This window comes from Pelodiscus sinensis, chromosome 12 (assembly GCF_049634645.1).
Source record: "Pelodiscus sinensis isolate JC-2024 chromosome 12, ASM4963464v1, whole genome shotgun sequence".
NCBI classification, from domain to species: domain Eukaryota; kingdom Metazoa; phylum Chordata; order Testudines; family Trionychidae; genus Pelodiscus; species Pelodiscus sinensis.
Genome location: NC_134722.1, coordinates 9,685,250 through 9,704,858, shown reverse-complemented (window position 1 = coordinate 9,704,858; position 19,609 = coordinate 9,685,250). Strand labels below are relative to the sequence as shown.

General features: G+C 43.2%; 1 protein-coding gene and 1 long non-coding RNA gene across 9 annotated transcripts in view; one reads left to right on the top strand and one right to left on the bottom strand.

Moving 5' to 3' along the window:
• The window catches only part of CDH13 (cadherin 13), a 963,918-nt gene that overhangs the window by 623,836 nt on the left and 320,473 nt on the right, over positions 1-19,609 (top strand). The gene's annotated exons all lie outside the window — the stretch shown is intronic.
• Positions 16,837-19,609, bottom strand: part of LOC112545711 (uncharacterized) — a 44,969-nt gene continuing 42,196 nt past the window's right edge. For all 8 annotated transcript variants that reach the window (XR_012906648.1, XR_012906650.1, XR_012906652.1 and 5 more), the window contains one exon: positions 16,837-17,460. This is a non-coding gene — a long non-coding RNA (uncharacterized LOC112545711). The remainder of the gene's footprint in view (positions 17,461-19,609) is intronic.

Here is a 19,609-nt window from a genome sequence, read left to right as displayed (position 1 = left end):
ACCTTTTGACTATCTAGATATTTTCCCCTTTTTCTGTGCTTTCTTTCTGCCTCAAACTATAAGACATGTCTGCCAGGCAAGGTGAGCCAAAGCTCTTTCATGAGATTTGTATGACATTTTCTGTCTTTAAGAAGTTTTAACAGAAGATTTTTTCCCCATACAATGGTAATTTGTTCATCAAAGATTTTATGACAAAAGAGACATTTTTTTTCTTACTAATTTATATGTGAAACTGCTTTTTTGGCATCTCTATATCTTTTTTTTTCTAAACAGATACAGCAAGAGGCTACTTATCTCAGATCTAAATAATTGGGTATTTTAGATTATAATTCCATTGTTTGTTTCTGCAAATGTTTTTAAAATTTATGATTCACCAGGGATAAATCTCTACTAGCTTGTTTATCTCTTTTATAGTGCACTTTTTTTTAAATATAGCAAGTGCTGTATTATTAGTCATTTCATTAACATTTTTCTCAGTTTCTCCCCTTCCTTTATTCAAGGTTTTTAAATACTCAGTTGCATTGTCTGATAGATGTGACTAATTTGTGGGTTATGTACCCAGGAAAGTTACACCAAATGCAAGAAATAATTCAATCGAGACTTCTGACTACAGATAGGTCAAAATGGTTATTTGAGGCAATCAGAAAAATGTACTTACCTGTGTACTACACACACACACACACACACACACACACACTTATTTGTTGCACTGGTGGCAGGGAAAAGAATAGGAGTAGGAGAGTCAGACTTTGTGGCTTTTCTATGGGGAAGGCTGGAACATTGGATACAATTTTCAAATGCTGCTGTGATTTAGTGGCCTAAAAGATACTTTTTAGTTACCTCACAAAGTAAATGAGATTTAGGTTCATGAGACACTACCCAATGCTATCCTTTCTTTTTGTGACAGCTTTGGGTGAGCATTACAGGCAAAATCAGACCCTGTAATTTGTCTGCCAATTGTTGCAGCCGAACCTGAACTGTCAAGGAAGCTTTCTTCTTCTTTTAAAACATTCTGTGTTTTAAAAGCTCCAAGCCCTGAGAACACTGATACATATTCTATTCTCAGGTGCTTCATTATTCTCTGTGTGCCATCAGAACTGTTGCAAGCCATTAGTTATTTGTTGCTTTAAGGCCCATTCTTGCAAAGCCCCTGATTTCAATGGGAAACAAGGTGATAAAGATCTGTCTGGATTGAATGACTGGGTATATTGTTTGCCAAGGAAAAACATCATTTAATGCACATGCATATTTCTCTTGAACTCCAGTAAGAATGAAGCACAAATGAGATTTCAAATGTTCCTTACAAAATTCTTCATTACCTTGATCCCTTATGTCTCCATCTTTTAGGTAATGTTTATTCAAACCTTTATACTGCTTTTGTGCTAGTGATGAATAATGACATCCTTGTAGTGTGTTGGATGACAAATTCTCTCTCCCCCCGCCTCGGGTTTATATAAAAGAGAAAGGGAAAAAAAGCAAACACTCTTAGACCTTGATCTTTAAAAAATATAAGTGTTTATAATTTACTGTAATGTAGTAAAAGAGTGTTCTTATATTACTTTAAAAAAGGTATAGGAAATGTTTCAATGTGTGTATACATAGGATGCTAACATCTACTCAGTTTTTGTTTTTGTTCTGATCTGGGTCAGGCACTGATTTTTTGACTTTTAATTCAAGGGGTTATTGTGGTTTAAAGTGTACTCTTTTCTACTTGCATTTTGATTTGTGACAACCTTGTCTACCTCTCAGACCTCATTGTTGAAAACAGTTAGTTTTCTATGCTACTGATTATATCAAATCAAGCACTTTTTCTTCTCAATAGCCTATCTGTTTATGAATGACAGCATCTGATGTCAGGAGAAGTTAAAATATAAGTATGCATTGGAGGAAAGGTTATATTTTTACCATTAATACATACAGTGAGCCCAGTTGTGCTATCACTTCAATTTTAGACCATTTTGAAGTTGCTGGGAGTTCTAAATGTGAAGATTTTAAAGTAACATTGGACTGGAATAGACAACCTGGGTCTCCTATTGATGTTGGAACCAACCGTGTCTCATAAGCATGGTCATAAACATATCAAGTATCATCTTAAAACTAGATAGGTTGATTGCCTCATTTCTCTTATTTCCTATTTCTTCTCTTCCCATGGCTCCCCTTGGCTGCAAAAGATGAAACAGAGCCAATGACAGTCACGAGGCTCTGAGGCCACGGCAGTGGTAAATAAACAAACCAGGGCAGCCAGTTAACGTGTTTCTGAGAGTGATTCCGCAACACACTGGTTTCAGAAACACACTTTCAGAAACACTGGTCTAGACGGTGCTTGGTCCTGCCATGAGGGCAGGGGACTGGACTTGATGACCTCTTGAGGTCCTTTCCAGTTCTAGTGTTCTGTGATTCTATGATTGATTTTGTTATACCATGCAGAAAAGGCCCAGAATTGGAATAAATATGAGTTGTAGGTTGAGGGTAGGTTTCAAGTTTATTGGCAGTGCTGTTCAGAGAGTCATGATGAATACTTTATTGCTGACAAGTATCAGAGGAGTAGCCGTGTTAGTCTGAATCTGCAAAAGCGGTGAGAAGTCCTGTGGCACCTTATAGACTAACTGAAGTGTTGGAGAATAAGCTTTCGTGGGCAAAGTCCCACTGATGAAATGGGTTTTTGCCCACGAAAGCTTATGCTCCAACACTTCAGTTAGTCTATAAGGTGCCACAGGACTCCTCGCCACTTTATTGATGAGTGTCCAAAACTTGTATAGCATCTGCCTACACTTCGACCACAAGCCAGTGTGGTTCTTTCCTCTAGTTTAGAAGCCGTCCATATCAATCGCCATTTTTGTTTGCAAAGAAAACAGAAAGTATTCTATTTTTGACGTTTGAAGTCTTTTTTCACCTTAATACCTTCCTCTAGGCATTTGCTGTGTTTTATGACAAGTAGTGGGTACATTTTAATATGAGTAATTGTTGATTCACTTTAGAGAAGCTGTAAATGGATATCTGTAGTAGAAATAAACCAAATGTGTTAAAATTCTTCCTAAAAAAAAAAAAAATTAAAGGGGCTTCCTTTCAACAACCTGCTAAAGCTATTACAAATTAAGCATGCTTTTAAGTGTTTGTTGCCTTATTAGGCCTTATTCAAATACTTTGGATTATGTTGATCCTAACATCAGATATCAGGAAACAAACTGGGACATAATGAATTGCTTTTCTATTAAAATAATCTTTTACCAAGAGATGTAAATCAACAACACAATTGATAGTTCATCTGCAATGAGATACTACTTTTGCGTATTTTATGCAATGCATTTTATCACAAATATGGGCCAAATCTTCAGTAATTATAAAGAGGAGTAATAGACTTCAGTTGGTTTACTCCAGCTGAAAATGTGGCCTTTATTTTCTAAGCAGCAAGCAACACTTATGCAAAGAGCATTCAAATTTCTCAGAAGAAAAAATGCATTGACAAGGATTAGGTCATAGAATCATAGAACCATAGAGCTGGAAGAGACCTCAGAAGGTCATCAAGTCCAGCCCCCATGCTCTAAGCAGGACCAATCCCAACTAAATCAACCCGGCCAGGGCTTTGTCAAGCCGAGACTTAAACATCTCTAGGGATGGAGACTCTACTACTTCCCTAGGTAACCCATTCCAGTACTTCACTACTCTCCTAGTGAAATAGTTTTTCCTAATATCAAACCTGGACCTCTCCCACCACAACTTGAGACCGTTGCTCCTTGTTCTGCCATCTGTCACTGCCATCTGAGAACAGCCTCTCTCCATCCTCTTTGGAACCTCCCTTCAGGAAGTTGAAGGCTGCTACAAAATCCTCCCTCACTCTTTGCTTCTGCAGACTATACAGACCCAACTCCCTCAGCCTCTCCTCATAGGTCATATATTCCAGCCCCCTAATCATTTTGGTTGCCCTCCGCTAGACCCTCTCCAATGTGTCCACATTCTTTTTGTAGTGGGGGCGGGAGGGGCAGAACTGGACACAATATTCCAGATGTGGCCTCACCAAAGCCGAATAAAGGTGAATAATGACATCTCTGGATCTGCTAGCAATGCTCCTCTTAATGCAACTTCATATGCCATTAGTCTTCTTGGCTACAAGGGCACACTGTTGACTCATATCCAGCTTCTCATCCGCTGTAACCCCCAGCTCCTTTTCTGCAGAACTACTACTTAACTGATTGGTCCCCAGCTTGTAACTATGCTTGGGATTCTTCCATCCCAAGTGCAGGACTCTGCACTTATCTTTGTTGAACCTCAGATTTCTTGTGACCCAATCCTCCAATTTGTCTAAGTCACTCTGGACCCTATCTCTGCCCTCCAGCTTATCTACCTCTCCCCCTATCCTAGTGTCATCTGCAAACTTGCTGAGGGTGCAATCCAGCCCCTCATCCAGGTCATTAATAAAGATATTGAACAAAACCGGTCCTGACCGAACCTTGGGGCACTCTGCTAGAAACCAAGCGCCATCCTGACATCGAGCCGTTGAGCACTACGCTGCCATCTTTCTATCCATCTTACTGTCCATTTCTCCAATCCACATTCCCTTAACTTGCTGGCAAGAATATTGTGGGAGACCGTATCAAAAGCCTTGCTAAAGTCAAGGTATATCACATCCACTGACTTTCCCACATCCACAGAGCCATTTACCTCATCATAGAAGCTAATCAGATTGGTCAGGCACGACTTGCCCTTTGTGAATCCATGCTGACTATTCCTAATCACTTTTCTCTCTTCCAAGTGCCTCAAAATGGATTCCTTAAGGATGCCTTCCATGATTTTTCCAGGAACCGAGGTAAGACTGACCGGCCTATAGTTCCCTGGATTGTCTTTCTTCCCTTTTTTGAAGATGGGCACTACATTTGCCTTTTTCCAATCATCCGGGATTTCTCCCGACCTCCACGACTTTTCAAAGATAATGGCCAAAGGCTCCTCAATGACATTTGCAAACTCCCTCAGTACCCTCGGATGCATTAAGTCCGGACCCATGGATTTGTGTATGTTTAGCTTTTCTAAATAGTTCCTAACATGTTCTTTCCTCACCAAGGGCTGTCCATCTTCATCCCATCTTGTTTCACTTAGCGCATTAGTCTGGGAGCCCACCTTGTCCATGAATACAGAGGCAAAGAAAGCATTGAGTACTTCAGTTTTCCCCACATCATCTGTCATTAGGTTACCTCCTTCATCCAGTAGGGGCCGCGCACCCTCTCTGATCACCTTCTACTTCTTAACATGCCTGCAGAAACCTTTCTTGTTATCTTTCACATCCTTAGCCAGTCGCAATTCCATTTGCGCTTTCGCCTTCCTGATAACCCCCCGGCATTCTTGAGCTATACATTTATACCCCTCCCTGGTCATCTGTTCAAGTTTCCACTTTTTGTAAGGTTCCTTTTTGTGCTTAAGTTCACCAAGGATTTCTCCTGTAAGCCAATCCGGTCTCCTACCATGTTTGCCTCTCTTGCTACGTGTCGGGATGGTTTCTTTCTGTGCCTTCAATAAGGCTTCTTTAAAATACTGCCGGCTGGCCTGGACTCCTTTCCCCTTCGTGTTAGCATCCCAGGGGTTTTTGCCCATCAGATCTCTGAGGGAGTCAAAATCTGCTTTTCTAAAGTCCAGGGTGTGTATTTTACTACTCTCTTCTCTTCCTTTGGTCAGGATCCTGAAATCTACCATCTCATGATCACTGCTTCCCAGGTTGTCACCCACCTCTACTTCCCCTATTAATTCCTCCCTGTTTGTGAGCAGAAGGTCAAGCTGCGCACGGCCCCTGGTCGGATCCTTCAGCACTTGTACCAAGAAGTTATCCCCAACATTCTCCAAAAACTTTCTGGATTGCCTGTGTACTGCCATATTGGTTTCCCAACAGATGTCAGGGTGATTAAAGTCCCCCAAGAGAACCAGGGCCTGCGATCTGGAAGCTTCTCTCAGTTGTCTGAAGAAAGCCTCATCTACCTCATCCACCTGATTCGGTGGCCTGTAGCAGACACCAACCACAACATCACTGCTGCTGTTTGCTCCTTTAAACTTAACCCATAGACTCTCAACAGGTTTTTCTCCCTCTTTATACTGGAGTTCAGAGCAATCCTAGTGCTCTCTTACATACAGTGCAACTCCTCCTCCTTTTCTCCCCTGCCTGTTCTTCCTGAACAGTCTATACCCTTCCATTGCAGTGTTCCAGTCATGCAAGTCATCCCACCAAGTCTCTGTTATCCCAATTAAATCATATTTCTTGGACTGGGCCACGGCCGCCAGTTCTTCCTGTTTGTTGCCCAGGCTTCTTGCATTAGTGTACAAATACCTCAGATAACCAGTTGATTGCCCTCAGATAACCAGTTGATTGTCCTATCTTGTCCATTCGAATCAGGGGTCCTCCTTTGTTGCTTGTTCCTCTCTGTATTTCTTCCCGGTATACAACTTTCCCACCGCCCTCAGGGTTTTGGTCACTGTCCCCCGATGAACCTAGTTTAAAGCTCTCCTCACTAAGTTTGCAAGCCTTCCCGTGAAGACATTCCTTCCTCTCTTGGTTAGGTGGATCGCATCTCTTCCTAACAGTCCTTGTGCCTGGAACAGAGTCCCATGGTCGAAGAAGCCAAAGCCCTCTGCGACACCACCTGTGCAACCACGCATTTACTTCCTCAATTCAATGATCTCTGCCCAGTCTTTTCCCTTCAACAGAGAGGATAGACAAGAACGCCACTTGCGCTCCGAATTCTTGGATCCTTCTTCCCAGCGCTATATAATCTGCAGTAACCCGCTCAAGGTCATTCTTGGCCGTATCATTAGTTCCCACGTAGAGAAGCAGGAAGGGGTAGTGATCCGAAGGTGTGATCACTTTGGTAAGCCTCTCAGTAACATGCTGAATGTGAGCTCCCAGTAAGCAGCACACCTCTCGAGATTCCAGGTCCAGATGGCAGATGGATGGCTCAGTCCCTCTTAGGAGGGAGTCCCCGACCACCACCACCTGTCGTTTTCTTTTGGGGGTGGTGGCCTTGGAACCCCCATCCCTAGGACTACGTATCCCATGCCTTCAAGTAGATGGTGTTCCCTTCCTGTTTCTTCCTTGTAAGGTCCCTTCCAAAGCATTCATCACTGCAGAGCCTGTGGAGAGAGCCTGAAAGAAATTACTTACCTCTATAGCATTGGGGGATTCCCATGCTGGCCTTTTTCCCCTTCTAGAAGTTATATGCTGCCAGTTCTCTTCCTGGTCCTGTACTGCCCTCTCTGGCTCTTCTGTCTGCCGTGCTTGAAGGATCAAACACTGCCTTCTATCGAGGAAGTCTTCATCCTCTCTGATCAAGCGTAGGGTCGACACTTGGGCCTCCAGTCCTCTAATTTTTTCTTCCAAAATGGCGACCAGCTTGCACTTAGTGCAGATGAAATCCGTTCTTTCTTCCCTGAGGAAGACAAACATGGCACTCTCCGTGCAGGTAACAACAGCAGACCTATCACCATCTATCGCTGCTGTCCTGGAGAAGGGATTTAAAAAGAAAGGCAAGAGAACCTCGCCCTCTTCCCAACTCCCTGTTAGCCCTCACCTGTTCGCAAGTTCCTTGGTCACTTACCCACTGCCTTATAAAGCCCTGGACTGCCTGAAAGTCCCTCCCCCTACCAAGGCTCAGCCAATCAGCAGAGGCTTCTAGAATTCAAACTTTAATTAGAAGCCAACCGTTTCCACCTGCCAATCACAGCGCACACTCCATGAAGGGGAAGGGGAAGGCAAAGGGGAAGTGGGGGAAAAAAACACCACCACACACCAACCCTCACTCACAAACACAAGCTCAGCACACAGTAAGAATGTCCCAGTAACAACACACACTTCCCTGAATCGTCCTGTATCTGCTTCTCCTTTCCTTGGAGAACTCCCTCTCTAAACTCCCTGCTAGCACTCACCTGTTTGCAAGCTCCTTAAAGAGTCAAGGACTCCAAGCCAGAAAGGATCACTGTGATACTCTAGTACTCTAGTTTGACCTCTTGTAAAACTGGCTGTGGAGCTTCACACCAAATTTTCCTTGAAAAAATATTTCAGAAAAATACCTAACTTCCAATGATTTAAAAAATATCAAAAGATGGAAACTCCACCAAAACCACCGGTAAATGGTTCCAAAGGCTAATTACTCTGTTAGAAGAGTACACCTTATGTCCATTCTGTATATAGTTATATCTACACTGGCAGCTTCTTGCGGACGAACATCTGTTCTTAGCACAGACCCATCCCCTCCCTACAGAAATCCACTAGAAATACACAAGGCCATAATGATTCCCTATTTACAGTTACATTTGCAAGTCAATCAGTTAGCCAGATATTAATCCATTTAATGGGCACTATGTTAATTTTACTTTGTTTTAGTTTTTAATCAAAATGTTATAGTCTGCCATTAGTTCATTAATTAAATAAAAAAAGTCTTTCTTGCACAGTTACAGATGTAGTACTTACAGTGGTCACCCTTAAAATCTTTCCAGTTACCTTTGTTACTAAAATTGCTATGGGCCTGATTCTCTACTGCATGAGTCCAGTGTTATGCTATTGTGTTTTATTGAGTTTCTCTGGGGTTAGGCTATTGTGTTTTCAGAAGAACTACTCTTTGAATGAATTAACTGGATTGTGTTTAAGAGAGACTTCCCTCTCTTCCAAGAAAGATGTATTATGCTACATTGAAATGAGGAGTTGCTTTTTTTTTTAAAGAAATTTGTCTTTTTTTACTGTATGTTGCCAGACTTGCAAATTGTTCTATCTCATACCAAGGGCAAAATGTCACTTATCACACATCAGAGGGATCTTGAAATGTATTCTGACTGTGCTAAAACGTCTCAGAACAAACCCATGACAAAATGAGTGACTTTTGACAAGAGGAAATGTCTTTATTTAGTCTGTGATCCCCACTGCTGCTGCTTTGAACAGGCAGTCAGCTAAGTGAATCTCCAGTGGTTTATCTTAGGCAGCGTGTGAGGTAATATATACTTTCTTATCTGTCTTAGTTAGAACTTATGTGCATTAACTGATGAATGTGTCCACAATGCTTTGAGGGCACAATATGCTGCTTAAGGACCTCAGTCAACTTCTTTTCATTTGTTTCAGTCAGAATTGGATCAGACCCTAAATGAGCTGCTGTTCTACTCTGTAAGGATATGTTTACACAGAAAAGTTATTTTGTAATAAGAGCCCTTATTTCAAAATAACTTTCCTAGCGTCTACACATCCAAACCACTATTTCAAAATAAATTCAAAATAGCAGAGAGCTTATTTCGAATTTGGTAAACTTCATTCCATGAGGAATAACGTCAATTTTGAAATATCTATTTTGAAATAAGTGCTGTGTAGACACTTATTTCGAAATAGGGGGCCACCAGCCTTCCCAGGGTGCCCTGGTGGCCACTCCAGCCTCAACCAAGAGCACTCTACTCTCTCCTCCCCTCCCTGGAGCCCTTAAAGGGGTAGACTCTGGCCACCGTGCTTGTGCCAGCTCCAAGCCTGCCAGCCCAGAGCCAGTAGTCACTGCCCCTGACCAAGTGGCCCCAAAACATGAGCCAGCAAGCCACTGGCAGCCAGCCCTCCACCGCTCCCCAGGGAGCAGTCTGCCAGCTCCCAGGAGCCTGCCAGGGCCCAAAGAAGGCAGGCACCTTCCTGGTCAAGGGTGGAGATCATGGACCTTATTCAGGTTTGGGGGGATGCCCCCAACGTCCATGATCTCCTCACTAGACAGAGGAACGCAGTTGTCTATGGCAGGATAGCTGCCAGCCTGGCCACCAAAGGCCACATGTGAACCCAGGAGCAGGTTTGCATGAAAATCAAGTTGGTCCAGCGAGACCCCCCAACCCTGAGCCCTGAGCTTCCCCTCCACCTTCTTCCCCTTGCTTCCCCCTTCCAGCTCTCTCCTCACAGGTTTTCCCCCTTTTCTGTCCCACCCTCTTTTCTTCCCTCTCCCACCTCCTTTCCCCAGTCTCACCAGAGTTTCATTCCCTCCCCCCCTCAGTTTTGTTAAATAAAGAGAGTTTGTGTTCATGAAAATACATGTATTTTATTTGACATCAGGAAGGGGGGTTAAGGAGGGGTAAATGGAAGGACATGAGGGAGGAATGAGGCACGAACCCCCAATGGGGCAGGCCAGGGAGGCTCTTAGTGCTCCTCGGGGTGGAAGCTCTCCCGCAGGGTCTCCTGGATATTAACAGCCCCCCAATGGACCTCCCGGATGGCAGCCTGCAGAAAGTGAAGCCAGGCTTATAGCAACGCATCCAAGAGGAGCACCAGAGTGCCCGGGGCAGCTCTGGCTCCATGTTGCAGAGTGCTGTGGTGTCCCAAGTGAGGGCAATCAGAGCACACAGAGACAAAATGCTTTGGTGTCCCTCATCAAGGTAGGCAAGCAAGCAGAGAAGCCTGAGAAATGGCTGTCCGGGGAGGTCCCTTGAAGCACAGACCTCAGATAGCCTCAGGCAGCAGTCCCACACAGTAAGTCCTGACCTGGTGCACTGCTGGAACTGGTTCCAGCCAGCGTTAAATGCGATTCAGAGTCCACTCAGTGTGGATGCACTATTTCAAAATAGCAAAATGGTATTTTGAAATGCATTTTGTGTGTAGATGCATTATTTGGGAATAAGCTATTTCGAAATAACACTGTAGTGTAGACATACCCTAATACTCAAATTTCATGTGTGATACCACGATTGTGTTGCCTCCAATACAGTTATTTAAACTACTGCAGAGTTAAAGGGCAGTTCTTTCAGGTATTTACATATACTGTTACCCTACTTAGACATACACAATTTTTCTGCTCAGTTTTGGCTCACCCGTTTTGGTATGGGGCAAGTAGGGTGTAGCTCCTTGATGGAAGATTATCAAGCTACATATATATTGCCTATAAAAACCTGCTGACTTGTTTGCAGTGAATCCCGTGTGAAATCTCAGAACCATCAAAATAGCTTTTGCTTTCAAGGAGACGGTATGCAAAGTCTGCTGAATATACAGGTTGAACCTCTTTGGGTCAGGGATCTCTGGTCTGGCAACGTCTATGGTCCAGCCGATGTTGCTGGACCAGAGAGCCCCAGGAGCAGAGGTTTCCAGCTGGGCCAGTGGGCCAGCGGAGCAGCAGAGACCATTGGCGCCCACAGAGCAGAGACCATTGGTGCCACCACTACCCATGGGGCAATGTAGCCAGTGGGTCCACTGGAACCATAGAGCTGGGATCAGCACAGCCTAGTGGCCGGGGAGACGAGCCCAGCAGGGAGGCTGGTGCCCCCTCCTGACTTTTCCTGGTCTGCCAAACTCCGGTCAAGTCCTGAGGGTGCTGGACTAGGGAGGCTCAACCTGTACTATCTCTTTTTTGCTCTCTGCCTTTCCTCCTTCCCCTGATATCTTGTGGCTAAAATCAGTTGCTCAGGTTATAGACTGGCCCTTTAAAAAAGACTTCTTGATAAATGGGGAAGCTGGTAATTCCACTCTCAGAAAGTTTTCTGTATGTTGGTTAACAATGCGTGGTCCTGTAGCACCTTAGAGACTAACACAAAATGATATAGTGTCATGAGCTTTTCTGGGCACAACCCGCATTTTCAGATGAGTGCTGTGCATACAAAAACTGCAGCATGAGAACATCAACGTGATCTTCTAAATAGCCCATTACACGGTGGGAGAAGGGTTTCAAATCTAGCTGTTCTTTGAAGAAACCAGGAGTCAGGAGAAGACCTGGTAACCAAGTAGCTGGAAACCGAGCCTGCAGTGCATTGTGGGCTAGAACTTAGCAAACAGAGCTCTGAAATGTTAAATATCGATAACGACCAGTATATTATTATCGAGTATCATTTCTACTATTTTTTTCAGTTTCAGTGAGCCCTACTAAAATTAAAAATAAAAATACATGTTCAGAAAAAACTTCCTTACAGATCAAGTGCGCTTAGTACATTTTTTATATAATTTGTTTGCTGTTTTCCCCTCAATTACAGCCAGGGGCAGATGAGGATATTGCGGGGCCCAGGGCAGCACAATTTCGCGGGGCCCCCCCTTTGACATGGCGCATGCGTGGGGCTTCTTGAAGCACGGGGTCTGGGGCGGCCGCCCCTTTCACGCTGACCTATATCCACCCCTGGTTATAGCTATTTCATGCATGTTTAAGATGAGGCCATTGTTCCAACCATGCAGCAATTTTCATCACAGGACTTATTAGCCAATTAGTTATGTTCTAATACTGAATTGTGTTTTTCTCCTCCACCACACCTTTCTTAGCCTTATTGTTTCATGAACAGGTAAGGGTTGTGTCTGATTGATCAGCTTATTTTGCTACTGAACACTAAGTTGCATTTGGTTTAACCTCTGGGTGCTTAAAAAAAATGCCTAGGTTGCCATAGTGATTTCTGCCCGATTTTTTTTTCTTGCTGCTCACTGCCATGTTACTAGGGTGCATTTTTGCTGTGTGTTGTGTCTACAGATCCTTTGCCACATGCATTTTTTCCTTTGAAACTACTGCTTAAACGTGTATATTAGTTCATGCTTCTCCCTCAGAGCAAAGCACACAGAGGGAAATGTTTAATCAAGTGATATCTGTGGCAAAGAGTAAACCCTGGTTTTCCTATTTAATGAAGCCATAATCAGTGGTAATGGATGAAAACGCCATTAAAAAAATATTAAGTCTGTTCCCAAGGGGAAGTTCATTTGTTGGAAACAAGCTAGTTAATCAGCATCAGAAAAATATAGGGTTGGGTTTTTTTTGTAATACAAACCGATTTTTCCAGAGACAAAGCAGGAAGACGGACAAAAACATCCATTGGTTTCGCTCTCCAAAAATTAATTACATATGGCAATAGATGTTCTTCCCCTACCAGTCAGGTAACAGCAGACTTCTGTCTGTACAGGACCAAAAAAACAGGACTTGGATGAGCAAAATATTAATGATTTCCCCCCTGATCTTTAAGAGTATGTCTACAGTGCATCAGGGAGTGAGCCTCTGAGCTGGGGACGACCCACTACATTTTGGCACTGAGGCAGGGAGCTCAAATGACGCCTCCATGTCCCCTTGCTTGGGCCAAAACTTTGAAAGGTCTCAATTCTGCCTTCTTCCTGTTCTACTCCTCTCATGTTACTGCTCTGCTACCTACATGTGCACCAGCAGCAGACACAATGTTCTACACTCTGGGTCCTAGTGGTGCCCCCCACAGTCTGGCACCTGAGGAGGCCACCTCAATTCACCTCATGGTAGGGCCAGCCCTGCTCTGAGCCCAGGTCCCCCCCAATCTATGGTTGTAGGGCTCACGAGTGCACTAAAAATACCGTTGGGTAGGCCTGTCCTGGGGTGCAGTGATTCAAAGGGCCTGAAAGAGCAGCAGTGGCGAGAGCCCTGACCCTGGACATCACCCCTGGAATGCTGCGCACTGTGGGTGAATTTGAGGGTTGGAGAAGTACAGCAGCATGCTCTGGGCAGCGCTGAGGGCTGGCTGACCCAGCCTTGCCCCTTCTGCCTGAGGCCTCAGCCCTTCCAGGAACGGGCCTTCTTCCCACCTTGCTCAAGTCTGTCAGCCTCCCCACCTGTGGGCTTTGAACCTGGCAAGGCGAGGGGAGATCTGATCTGCAATGTCAAAAGAACTACCCATGGTGCTATTTGTAGTGCAGTGGTATGAGTCCTGCTACCACAAGTCTGTGAACATGGGCTCACTCCCAGATGCAGTGTACAAGTAACCTGAATTAATTCACATAGCCAGCTAACCACAAAGAGCACAGAGAGCCAACAGTCTATCAAAGTGTTCTACTCTGTTTGGTTTATATATTCAGATCATAATTTAATTTCTGTGGTTTTAGCCACAGAGCATTCATAGGAATTCTCTGGCTCTGCATAGGAAATGTAACATTTAGATCAGTGCAGATCTGTTCTTCGCTACTGCTCCTGGGATATGAAGCTCAAGAGTTTGCTGTGGTTGGTCCACAGCAACCCCCTCTTGGCATACCATTATGTAGGGTAGTGGTTCCCAATCTTTTTGATACTGGGGACCAGTAAACCCATTCATGAGCTTTTGGAGGACCGGTAACATTTATTCGCATATTTGTATATTCATTAAGCAAATGATGAATATGCAAATAAATTGTGTCACTGGCCCCTACCTGTTCGGTGAGTTGTTCCACAGCCCACTCCTAGCCCCAATCCCTCTGGCTGCGTCCAGCGCCGGACGTTCTGTATCAGTGCGCACAGCACACGGCCTTCTCGCTAGGCCCTAGCACCCGCTGGATCTAGTCCCGCCACCTGGGAGTATGCCCAGCAGAGATGCCGCGGCAGTGGGCTCTCTCCCAAGAAGTCCGCACTGCCACACTTGGCAGTGCAGGGTGCTGCTACCCCTTCACACAAATTAATAGGATTGTGCGCAATAATTTGTCTAAGGACCGGTATTTTTTTTCTAAGGACCGGTATTGGGCTGCGGACCACACTTTGGGAAATGCTGATGTAGGGCATAACATGTTTAGGGTATGGCTAGGCTACATTGTTTTTTTTGAAAAAATTGTCCTTTTTTTTTTTTTGAAAAACACTGCAATTGTGTTCTTTCAAAATTAAATCGAAAGAATGGAGGGGAGGTTTCAACATTGGTAAACTTCAAATTACGAGGGAGAACATCTTTTTCGAAAGAGCTCTTTCAAAAAAAGGCGTGTGGGGACACAGAACGGGGACATTTTTTTGAAAGAAGATGCAATTGAAGAAAAGCACAGGTGCCCTGCTGGCCATTCTGTGAATAGCAATCAGGACTTTCTTTCGAGAGAGCGTCCATGCACTCTGGACACTCTCTTCGAAAAAGCAGATCGATTTGTCAATCCAGTTTTGAGGTGTGGATGCTCTCTTTCAAAAGAAGCTTGCAGTCTAGACGTACTTAGAGAGAACAGTGTTATGTCTACATAGGTAACGGGGATAAATGAAGAGCTGGGTGACAAAAAAGTCCAAATTTTCTTTTCCTGTGTCTGGATTTAGTCATGTGTGTCCATCCTCTGGAATATGAGGGTATAATATTCTCTGCTGACCTGTTTGTTTTCTTCTATGTGGCCTATTTTATTTGCTGTTACCCTGAATTTTCCTGTGATCAACAAAAGAGAAACATCTTCCTGCCAAATAAATAGTTAAATTGGAAGATATTTAGGGATCATTGCAGAATAATTTGTCTGTTTACCGTGGTATATCACATACATTTATAAATTAGATAAATGCAGAAATTACCTTACTATTAAAGTGCCACTCCTAGGGGTACATCTAGACGGCATTGCTCTTCCGGGATACAGGAAGTATCCCAAAATAGCAACGCCACGTTTTTAAAAGTGCCCTCTATTTCCTGAAATAGTGGATGTACTATGCCAGCATCCCTGTAACTCTTGTTGTACGAGGGCTAAGGGATTTGTTAGAATAGGGCCTCATTTTGAAATTTGGTGCTGTGTAGACAGTACCAAATTCCAAAATAAGCTCTTTCGATTTAGACTTAGAATAAGCTACAAAATTTGCATAATGCTGTCCAGACACACCCTTGAATCCAGAGTAGTGGCCAGGTGTATAGTCTGTGCTTGGAATACTGCTTCACAGTGAAGAGGCCTGTTTCTGCAAATATCTTCTGTTTTAGAAAAGTTGTATATTAAAGTCTCACGGAGGCTGAGGAAACAGAGCAGCTGCACCAGGCCTGTGTACTTGGCCGCATGTTTAGGGCCTCTTACAGCATATGTTTTCCTGAACATAGAGTTCATTTGGAGTAAGGTGGAGCTCATGTACTCCACCAGATCACCATCTGGGGCATCCTCTGACTGCAGGTGGGTTGCTTTAGAGCAGGCCTGTTACTGTGGTTAACTCATACAGGGGGAGCTGGAGTGGGTGCCATAGTGCCCTCCTATTTCCAGCCATACACCCGCTCTGTTCTGCAGGCCTGACCATCAAGTCGGTGCAGCTGAGACCCAAGGCTAATGCATCTATATTGTTTGGATGACTCTGCATTGACCCTTGGTTCTCAATATTCTAAGTATTGAAAACATGATTCCAGAAGTAGTTTCCCTTCATTTCCAGCACAGAACAACACACACAAAGCCTAACTGGGCAAACAAATGCTCAAGAACTAAAGTGCCTAAGGAGTGTGGTTCAGTGGGATTTGTTATTACAATCCGTGTGTGAAGAATAAAGTATTTGTACGGCATTGTAGTTGAAATGCAGGTGACTGCAGTTTTCCTGAGAAAGAACTGAGTAGAGATCGGAGTTAGTCAGTAGGCTGGAATCAGGAAGCAAGAGGCAGGGTCAGAATGTTGATGAAAGCAGAGACCTGAGATCAGAAAGCAAGGGGTTGCGGGAAGCTACAAATTTAGGGGTTGCCTAGACAAATTCCTTGGACAGAACACACTCCAGAGTTAAATAGCGAACATGGGACAGTCAGAAAGCCACAGGATTGGCTCTGAACTCTTCTTGCAGCACACAATTTTCAGGGTACTTCTTGGATATGGCTCTGTACACCTTCCCAGGCTAATGTGGGAACCTCCGCTGTCCTACGAATCTATGATCTAGTTCCACAGATCCTTCCACATATTACTTATATAATGGGGTGAGAAAAAGCAAATGAACATGTAGGTTGAGTTGCAACAAAAATCTCCTAATGGAAATAACTATTAAAGGAAAGTTCTTAAAACTTGAAACTGGACAGAATAAGAGAATAATTGGGAAACAACAAGAGCTTGAATCTGATAATCTGATCAGTCTTTTCAATCTCTAACTGCTATTTTTCTTTTTAAGTAGCCTTTTCAAGAGTTCACAGTTCTAAGAAACAGTGGAATAAAATGGAAATTGGAAAGCAACAAAGTAATTGAGTTTACATTATAGAATAATGATCTAAGCATGGTATTATTGTTAACATCAACAGTAGTATTTATTTAACAGTTATATTCTAGTAGCACCTTAAAGATTATGACCAGGTTGGGCTCCTTATAGTAGGCATTGTATGAACATATACAAATTTACTGTCTCTGCTCCCAAAGAATTCGAGCTTTGTTCTCTCCATCTGTCATCCTATCTTTCCGTCAATGAAAGGTATTTGCTTTATGTCAGGAGAGGGGGTACCATGAGAAAGCGATATTTATAAGTATTTTGGGGAAGTGGGATATTTTTTGTTGATCTTTATTAGGAAAAGGTTGAAATCTGCCAGAGTAACAGGTTTTTTCCCTGTGTCCAAAGGTAAGAGAGACCATAACCGTTTCATTTTTCTGTTGGTTTCCTGCTGATGGATTTGAAGAGAATTGGGTTTCCTTCTAAAACCTCTGACCTTGTCTCACCCTGCCAGGTGCACATAATGAAGTGACCGTTTTTCACTGTGTGCAACTTCAGCCGTTCTAGATGACGAAACCAGTACCCCATCACATGGCATATTAGAATGTAGTGATTCATGGCACTGCACGACTGTCACTCCTCTTGAATTGATCACCTCGAGAATGTTTCATTTGCCCCTTTTTTTTCTTTGATGTGATGAAGTAGCCTATAAAAGTTAAACAAGGATAAGGTTGTAAAATCGAAACAAACAAACAAAAAATAATTGGGTCTTTTAAGGGGGTCCGTTTCAATGTCCCTGCTCATAACTTCACTTTCATCAGTTTTCACAGTATTTCTTCATTTAGAGCCTCACTCTCTTTGGATATGTCTACATTGCATTCTTCCTTCAAGAGAGGAATGCAAATGCATTGCAAATGAAGCACGGATTTGAATTTCCTGTGCTCCATTTGAATAATGGCAGCCATCTGCTTTTCCGAAATAGTGTATTTCAAGAAAAAAAAACTGGGTTATTTCAGAAAGAAACCTTTCCTTTGAAATAACCCTTACTCTCTTGTAATTATGAGTGTGCCTGGTTGGTTGGTTGGTTGGTTGGTTGGTTTGTGCATGTGTGTGTGTTCTTGTTCTTGTTTTCTCTCTCCCCTCCCCTCCACATCTTCCCCCTCCACCTAACAGGGAAAGCTTTTAAAAGGTCTGCAGCCAGCCAAAAGTGGAATCAGCTGGCTCCAATTAGGCCAAGGTAGCCCAGTCTCAGCTGATCCCTAATCTGCCTGAGACAGCTCCTTGTCAGCTGCTCCTAATTGGCAGACTCCTCATTAACAAGGGAGTTAGCTTTTTTTCCCCTTCCCTCCTAGGGCTGCCTTTCTTCCCCTCTATTGTAGCTCTCCAACCTGACTTCATCACACTTGGAATACAGACCCTGTTGACTTTGACTCTAGGGCAACATCTACACTGGCATGATTTTGCACAAGAACTCTTTTGTGGAAGAGTTCTTGTGCAAAAACTCTTCCAGAAGAGAGATGTGCTTTTGCGCAAGAGCATCCATGCCAGTGTAGACGGTCTCTTGCGCAAGAAAGCTCTGATGGCCATTTTTGCCATAGGGCTTTCTTGCACAAGAAATTCATGTTGCCTGTCTACACTGGCCTCTTACACAAGAACAGTTGCGCAAGAGGGTTTATTCCTGAGTGGGAGCATCATAGTTCTTGCGCAAGAAGCACTGATTTCATACATTAGAACATCAGTGTTCTTGCGCAAGAACTCGCGGCCAGTGTAGACAGGCAGCAAATTTTTGCGCAAAAGCAATTGCTTTTGCACAAGATCGCACCAATGTAGACACAGCGTAGATGTTTCAGTACTTTGCTGGATCAGCCTGCTCTGTGGTTTTCTATTAACAATTCGGCCCTCATTTCTGCTCTCCACAGCTCTTTCTGGTATAAGTACACTTCCAATCTGTGCATGCACCTTCACCCCAGCCTTCCTCCTCAACTTTCTCTGTGGGCTAAGGAAAAGAAACATTCCCTCCTGACTTGGAGACCCCATCTTTTCCCCTAACTCAGTGAGATCATTCCCGTTTTCAATTTTCTTGGAGGTTACATGGGGGAATTTAGATATAAAAATTGAGAGCTATGTGAGGTGGAAAGAAAGTAATTTTAAATGGTTAGATGCTAAGCAATTTATTTTAAAAATTATTAAAGCTATTAACAAGAGATAGAAAGCCATTGCTTAATAATTGTTTCTCTTATTATCAATGCAGGAATGTGACTCTGTCTATTTTAGACCTAGATATTCTTTTAACTATCTTAGAAGGCATTATTAAACATGGCTGCTTTATTATTAAAGGAAGGGAAAGAAAACATTAGAAATAGAAGCATACATGACAGAACACACATGACAAACTGATTATTTCTGTTATATCTTCTTCTGTATCTCTCTCAACGGTGAGCTTTTAGCAAAGATCACACTTTTGAGAGTAGGTCCACCTTTGTGGAACACCTTTTTCTGGTAAATTGCAGTCAAGGCCTCATTTCCCAAACTATCATGAAGTCAGTCTCAGTATATCTTTAGCTAATGAAGAAGGTTTGTAAATGGGCCAGAGAATTTTAAGGATGAGTGATTCCTGTTGATTATTATTAATAGCAATGCAGTTTATAACTGGGCAAAAATAAACAATCTTAACTAAATACTATAATTTTATATCTATCTATCTGTCTGTCTATCTGTCTATTTCAAATAAGTTACCAACTTCTTAAATGACTTCCTCAGTCTTAAAACAGACCAGCTAACGAATACTAAGAATATGAAATCCAGCTACACACCATTATTTCTTTGTTTACCAATGTTTAGCTCCACCTCTTCTC